This window comes from Heterocephalus glaber, unplaced genomic scaffold (assembly GCF_053883595.1).
Source record: "Heterocephalus glaber isolate CG9 unplaced genomic scaffold, H.glaber_assembly_v1.0 deba00001444, whole genome shotgun sequence".
NCBI lineage: Eukaryota > Metazoa > Chordata > Mammalia > Rodentia > Bathyergidae > Heterocephalus > Heterocephalus glaber.
In genome coordinates, this window is record NW_028258297.1 from 2,562,633 (window position 1) to 2,570,892 (window position 8,260).

Below are 8,260 nucleotides of genomic sequence, written 5' to 3' on the forward strand. Positions count from 1 at the left end.
CACATTTTATTGACTGAAACTCCACTGGCTTCATCTACATCTGTTTGGTTATACCAGCTTCTTTCACTTATTATTAACAGAACTGTGTCTTTTGTGTCATTTTACTTTTACCCTTTCTAACCCTTTACATTTTAAGTGTCTTTTGTAAATATTACCTAGCTGGGTTTTCTTTCATATATTCAGCAGTCTGCCAATCTTTGTATTTTCCAGTATGTGCTTGGTTTTTCTGTAGTAAATGTAGTTCCTTATATACTTGGGTTTGCATCAATTATTCTTATATTTGTTTCACACATATTTTTAGGTTTTCTCTTGCTTTCATTTGGATTAGTTAAATATATTTTATCATTCTACCACCTTCCTTAGCTCATTTCCAATTCTTTTAATTATTTTCTTAGGTATCTCGATATGTTTTATTTGCTTATGGGAGTTGAATTTAAATTTGGATGCTTCAGAGAAAACACTAAGACCTCATCACCCTTGATTGCTGAAGACACCTCCTGCCCTTGCCTTTACCAGCATCTCAAATGTACAAATTAATTTGCTAATTACTGTGTTCCTCAGCCAACATTCATTTAAATGTACTCATGCAACATACCACCCCATTCTTCTTTATGCTGCTTTGCCTCTACATACATAAATCTACATATTTCAAGGTATATCTGCCGGCACTGTGTCCACTCTGGTTTTGTGTGTCCAGAGAAGTCTCCTCAGTGCCTACCCTCTTCCTTCTGTCTCTTCAAAGCCTGGCACACTCGGGCAGCATTATGTTCCTTTGCCTCCATAAGATGCCAACCCAACATCCTGTTCCACACTGTATGCATGGAAAACTTCACCATAAACCTCACTGTGGCTCTTTTGAAGGTATTATTTCCTTATCACTAGGCTGCTAGTAGTTTGTCTTTACTTTTGATTTCAATAATTTTATTGTAATAAGCTACAGGTGTGTGTGTGTGTGTGTGTGTGTGTGTGATCTTCTCTGCAAACTTCTAAACATTTCTTGAATTCAAAGCTTGATTTTTTTCACCGATTTTGAAAAATCATTGTTGATTCTTTCTTCAAATATTGGTCCTCCCCATTCCCTCTCTTGTCCCAAGGATTTACATTTTTATTGATGCCTTTATTTCCTGCAAATATTTCTTGTGTTTTCTTACACTACATTCCTTCTATATCTTCAGGCTTCATATTGAATATTTTCTAATATTCTTTTATTCAATTCACTGAGCAATTGATAAATGTCAGGTACAATTTTTAATATTCTATGTCACAATTATTTTATTTCCTCCTCACAGCAAAATTATGGTGTATACTGTTATTGTATTCACTCTGCATATAAAGTAAGTGAGGCATAGAGAGGTTAGGAGCCTTTATTAAGGTCACACAGTAATTAGCATTGCAAGAATTTGAACAGAGGCCATCTGATCCCTCTCCCAAGCTCTTCCCACTGGATCACTGCCTCCCAGGGACTGTAAGATAACCCAGTGGGCTGGAGCTTTAGGGCATGGTCAGAAGGTGCAATTTTGAAACAAAGCCTTAGATGCAATGGCAAGTTCCATGCAACAGATTATTTTCTTACTAATGAGATCTCTCTGTATTTTCTTGTTTTAAGCTCAAAAATATAAGGTAAAGATATGGCCTAAATGTTTCTATGTAATCATGATTTTAAAACATGGAATTCTGTGGTCACAAATGTTCTTCAAGGTCCCTGTCCTTAGCAAGTGTCTTAAATACTTTCCTCATGGCTGGGACAACATGCTTGACACCCACGAGTTAAAGGAGGAGAGGTTTATTTTGGCTCGGAGTTTGTAGAAACTTCCATCCATAGCTGGCTGGCTCCAAGGCAGGATGGCACTGCAGAGGGGTGTCAATAATAAGAGTTACTCTTACTCTTTTAGCAGCATCAACCCATTTATAAACACAGCTGAGATTTCTCAGAAATTCAGTAGTAGTTCCTGCACTGGCACCAACAGAATTAACAGATGAGAAAATCAGACCACTGGCTTAGTGTGAAGCAACAAACTGTGAGGACCCCAGACAGACTACTTTTAACATGAAGATAGAAGCAAAACTCAGCTTTTAACACCGGCACCTCAGCAAGTGACCCCCATCAGTCTCCAGAGCCCCAAATAGAAGTTTACACTTCTTCATATATCTCTTTTTACATCTACAAAGCTTAATTCCTTTGGCGTTTCCCTGGAATATAGCAAGCAGGATTTACATAGAGCAGAGCAACAGTGGGCAGGGAAAGCAAAAGATTCTGGCAAGACTTTCTGAGTCCCTCGCATTCCTTTGCTGACAGATTACAGAAGTTGTAGTGGCTACTCGGGTACATTCTACAAATAGCATAGTTGTCCAGTTAACCCACAGCTTCCTAATAATGCAGTTAACCCATTGTTGCCTAATAACACAGTTATTATATTATTATATTGTAACTATATATTACTATATTATACATTGTATTATTATATTATTAATAACATAGTTGCCCAGTTCTATATGACGCAGTGTCTCTCAAGTGTATCCAATGGCATTTTGTGTCTGCTTTGTTGTTAGATTTGTGTGTTAGTAAGTGTACAAGAAACAGCCAAATTACTTATGAAATGTACAATGTACACAGCATACAACTCAACTGCTTCTTAACACATACACGATTTTTGGAGATTTCAAATCTCTTTGGGAGTACAATACCTTGTCATCCTCTCCCACTCTTCAGTGTGGGGATCCAAGCAGACCCCAGTCCCTTTGTGGTTGGGTGCTGGGCAGAGCAGGACCTCCAGTCAGGGAGGGGTGGCTGCTCTCCATCCCAGAAGAGCCTGATAGTTGGACCAACCCTACTGCAAGCTGAGGGATAGAACATGAATGGCACAATTGGACAAAGGTGTGAGGTATAGTAATGAAATCTGCACAAATGCTTGTTAAAAAATTCCAATGACACCCACACTTCCCAAATGGCTTTGTAGATTCTTAGGACCATCTGAGGGATTAAAAATGTCCTCTTCTACCACAGTGACATCCAATGACTCCTACAGTAAAAACGCAAGTGTTCTACAATATCTCAGCACCATGTTTCTTTAGCAAAAGTTGAAATTTTGCTCATGCATCGATTTAGGCTGAAAAAAAGTGTTTTCTCTGGATAAATATTAAGAAAAATATAAATAGGGATGGGGATTTAGCACAGTGGTTCCACTGCCTGCCTCACAAGTGCAAGGTCCTGAGTTTGATCCGCGGTACCAAAAAAAAAGAAAAATATAAATATATAAATATTGCTGATTTTTTTTCCTTTTACTATTTGAATCTTCTTTTTTTTTGATTTTATAATGTGCATTTAATCATCAAAGGACTGAAAATGTCTGGGCTTTTATTCTGTAATGTTTTTAAGACTGCGTCCATTAAATGCAAACAAAAAAGGAAGAAGTCTTGGCAGAACAGGAGAAGAGACACAAACTTGATGATCGGATCGACTTAAATATTATTCATGGCATATTGCCTAGTCCATGCTCTAGCTGTTTCTATGGCTTGGGCTTCACTGGTCTTCCACCACTACATCGTTTGCTGATGGGTCATCTGGATTAGGAGCACTTAACAAAGCCTGGATTGAGAGCAGAACTGTGCGGATCTGCAGTGCTGAGGACCATTTATCTTTCAAAATATCTAAACATGTTCTTCCCAACTTGTCTACATTAAGATGATAAACTTTGGTCATGAAACATACTTTAGGTGCTTCCATTGGGTATTCTTCTGAAAGAAATAGTTCAAGTTTAAAAGTCCCTCCCTCAAAGGGGGAATCCTGGGGGCCAGCAATGACCACATGAAAATAACGGGCGTTGCTCTCATCTGGTTCTGCTTTAATGCCAGGAACTGGTTCTGCCAGCAAACTCTGAGTTTCCTTGATGATCCTGCGGGGCAGCCCGGCCATCTTGTCAGATCCCATCTATTTGAATCTTCTGTAAACAAGCCTGAAAGAGGGAAAGGGTCTCCCCACCCATTTCACCCATGATTATTTTATCTGTGAAATCACAAACCCCATGAAAAATCACCTTATGTGAAAATGGAATTTCTCCAGGCAACTTTCTCTGCTTCTAATCACAGGGGATGCTTCCAACTGGCTGCAATGAACCCTCAAGACAAGGGGTTGTGCACTTTCAAATAAAGCACATGAATGGAAAATGATTCCTAGTAGAAACCACTAAATATGCTCCTATTCTCATAAGTTTCTAGGTTTTACTTTATTACCAAAAAACTTTATTTTTTGACAAAAAGACATATAACATAATGAAATCATAGAAATTAAAATCACAGGACACCTTACTGACTCTTAACCCAGATAAAATACTGCTGTTTTTCAAGTTTTGGAATGTTGGAAATGCAGACAATATTGTGTGCAGTTGGTACTGGATTCTCAATATCAATAACCTAATTCCTCATGTACTTGAAGAACCTATTAAGTATGTTATACAATTCAGTAGACACCGAGTATTGAGTTGATGGTGGCAAATAATAACTGCCAAATTTGACATGCTTCGTTTCCCAGGGGAAGTTTAAGGGCTCCACCTCCTGGGCTGGTGAATGTCATCTGTCACCTTGGCCAGGTCATCCAGCATCCAGCCAGTCAAAATGGAGGCACAGGTATTTCAGATGGGACTGATTCTTACAACCAGGGCACTCTGAGCCATGCAGTTGGCTCGAGGCCAAGTGTGGGCCTCATGTGATCAGCAGAAGGCTTTGAGCACAAAGCTCAAGATTCCTGCAGAAAAAGCCTCCTCTACCTCAAGACTGCAGAGCCAGAACCCTGCCTGCATTTCCAGCCTGGATATTCAGACTCCAGACTACAGCCTCAACTCCTCTGGGCCCTTGCCAGTGACCCTACTCTACAGACTTTGGACCTGGACTTGCCAGTCCATAGTCATGCCAGACAGTTCCCGAAAAGAAATCCCATTGTGGATACCAGACACATCCAGGTAAATGGAGGGGTGGACAGAGGTTCTGATTTCCTGGAGAACTGATGAACAAGTGTTTATAAGGAAAGAGCCCCACAAAGTGGCAACCAATGTGTCCTTGCTCAACCCTGACAGAGACAGCGGGAGCTCACATGTGCACAATGCAGGTCACGTGCACAACCCAGGTGACAATGACCAGCATCAGGAAGGAGAAGGAAAGCCCCCATGGGGAGTCCTCTGTAGTTCAGGGCAGCAGAGGCTCTTCCTGAGAGGGCAGGGTAGCCAAAGACTCTGGGGCCCATGGTTCTGGCAGACCTGAGCTGCAGTAGGAAGGCCAGGACAGGATCCTGGGGCCAGGAAACCACACCAAGGCAAGAGGTGGAGTGGGGTGCTCACAAGGAGCTCTGCAGGACAGTCCCAGAGACACAGACCAACCTAGAGCAGGATGAACTGGCTTTAACCTTGAGCTGCAACAGCAGCAGTGTGAACCTGGAGGAAAGTCCAGACCTCCCTAAGCTGAATGGTGGTGACAATCTTCTGTTGTCATGGGGACCTCAAGGCTGCTGAACCCTCTGCAAGTCAGGAGGAGCAGCAGCCCCATGTCTCCACCTCCTCTGAGCACAGTCACCCCACTTGCTGAAAAACTTGCAAACCTACTCCTTTCCTGGAAGTTCCAGAAAGTGAGCACAGGGATCTGACAAGGAAAAGCTGGGTCCTGTCTGGCACCTGAAGCCCTTTATCCCTTCCCATTCCTGCCAGGTTTCCACCTCCAGCTATCCTCAGTACCAACATGTCCCACTCTTCCCCACTCAGATACCTTCCTGCCTCTTTGGCAGGTTCTGGCAGGAGAGCTCACACATGTGTGCTTAGGCACTCACGTGCACAGGCACAGGATCCACCACACAGAGTGGGGAGGGCAGATGGACTTCAGGGTCAGGCAGAAGCTGGCCCTGAGGCAAAGCCGAGGGACTGTGCCTGGCCAGCCCTACCTCCCCTGGGGCCTTGCTGGCCACTGGATGGTGTGGTTGGTCCTGGGCATCCTTCTAGGACTGGCCCTGGGCATATGCACCCTGAGGGAGCAGGGACCTTTGTGATGTAGGTCACATTCTGTGCCAGGCTCTCTGCTGGGCACAGAGGGGCACAGGCCCTGGCTGAGCTGTAACCAGGAAGCTGAAGACTCAGTGAGGAGCCATAGAGGGTTGAAGCAGCCCAGTAACATCACAGAAGCTCAGACAAGTCTCCGAGCGGGCCAAGGCACGGAGAGAAGGATAAAGGTCCAGAGGCAGGTCTGTGGGTCCCAGGAGCAGGTGAGCTGGGCAGTATCCAAGGAGCAGCCCCAACCTCCAGCTGTACTCAGAGGGTCAAAAGTCACACCTGGACTTCCTAGGGCATTGCTATGAGAAGCAGCCCTGGCCCGCAGGAACCTGGGAGAACGGGTAGAGGCCACTGTCCACAGTGATGACCCCTCCTGTCCAGCTTTCTCAAGACCCCTCCATCCCAGCTCTGCTGAGACCTCTGTGTGGGCCCAAGGCCTGTTCCCTGCCTGAGGAAAGGCCTCCAAAAGAGGAGGGAGACAGCTGGAGCAGACTCTCTAGATAGCAGCACTGTGTCCCTCCAGTGGCCTCAAGCCCAGGAGGATTTCTGCAAGTGTTAGATAAGTTCAGTGTACAAAGTGTTTCTGGCAGTGCCTGGCACCTAGAACCCGTCTATACTCTCCACGCCTAGACAGATCTGCATCCAGCAGCATAACTCAGCTGAAGGGGGTTAGAAACACAGAAAGCCAAATTCTACCCTTGTGCACAGTGGTCAGGGTGTGTGCAGGCTACAGTCTAAGCAGTTCACCCTGCCCTGTCTGCTCCTACCCTGATAGACTGCAAGGAGCATTCCTGGAAAGAGCTTGCCCCACCCACCTCCACCCCCTCATGTCCACTCTGTGCCATTGCTCCAGCCCCAGAGGTGAGTAGTGCCCTGCAGAGGCTGCAGGGGAGGGAACAGGCAGCCACCACCTGTGAGCCCTGGGGACTGGGATGGGTCATGAACCTGCCTGAGCCTCAGTTGCTTCAAGTGCCAATCAGGGTAATGGTGACTTAGCTCCAGGGATTGCATCATGACACAGCTGACCACACTGTGTCAGGACACAGGCTTCCTGCTGGTCTGAGAGGTCACTGTCATTCTCTTCTCACTATGTTATAGATGAAGTACTGTGACGTTGAGTTTCTAAGACAATGCAGGGTCTTGCAGGAGCGGGAGCTGGGACTCTGCTCCAGTTCTCGAGCCCCAGACTCCAGAGGTTCTGCTTGGTTCTGCTGCTTCCCAAGAGCCCAGGTCACATGGCAGGGATTGTGGCACAAGGGGGTCCCTGGTAATTGTGCTCCCTGTCCAGACACACACATGGCTCAGAAGAGAGGTGGGTGTGAGACACTGTAGGGCCCGTGCCCTCTCTGGCCCAGCATCACCTGCTGAGAGGGCCATTCCTAGGGCAAAGCCAGGTCACTGTTACTGCAAGTGGGGGTCCAGCAGCCCCCAGAGCCGGCACACCTCTGCCAGGTGCTTGGAGCAGAGGGAGGGAGCGCCCGTTCAAAATCATGGAGGACAGACGGTTGACAAACGTCTCCACAGAGCCTCTGAAAGTGATGAAAGGGCAGCAAGGAGATAAGGAGGGTTCAATCTAATCCCACCTGGCAGCAAATATCCACCGTGCATCTTTGTCAAGTCTACAGGAGTCAGAGATAGCATCAAAATCCCAGGGAACTATGTCAGGGGCAGGCCAGACTGTCGCTCAGGGGGTTACAGGATAGCAAACTCTTTGATTTATGGAGAAAGATCAGTAGAGAAACTCCAGTGTTCCCAGGCAGGCTTTCATGGGGCTAACAGACTCCCGATGAATAACAATGGTTCTCATCCTGTGTATTTAGCAGTAGGATGTGGATGGATCCTACTGAGCCAACCTGTAGTCTTTGTCCCCAGGGTCCTGCACGCAGTGACCTGGTGCTAAAACCACTCGGGCCTGCAAATCATCCCCTCTCCGAGGTGATCCCTCTCTTCCCCATTCCCATTGCTGGGCTGGAGAAGTCAGGATGGCAGCCTGTTTCAGGGCAGAACATGAGGATTCCTTCAGTCTTGTGTTTCTCTTCTGCTGACAATGGGAAGGGGAGGGAACATGTCTTCTGCCAGCCTTAGTCAAGTGACAAGTAGCCAGGAGAAAGGCTACATCTGCAGAGAAGTTACTATGAGGGCCAAGTAGAAAAGAAAAGTGAGATGCAATATACAAACATTCCTTGTTTAATAACTGAGTTACAGTCCTGTGACTAGGTCGTTCAATGAAT

At 45.6% G+C, this 8,260-nt stretch overlaps 1 pseudogene; it reads right to left on the reverse strand.

The window, feature by feature from the left end:
* Positions 1-3,305: 3,305 nt before the first annotated feature.
* Positions 3,306-3,988, reverse strand: LOC110349298 (ubiquitin-conjugating enzyme E2 N pseudogene; annotated as a pseudogene).
* Positions 3,989-8,260: the final 4,272 nt, after the last annotated feature.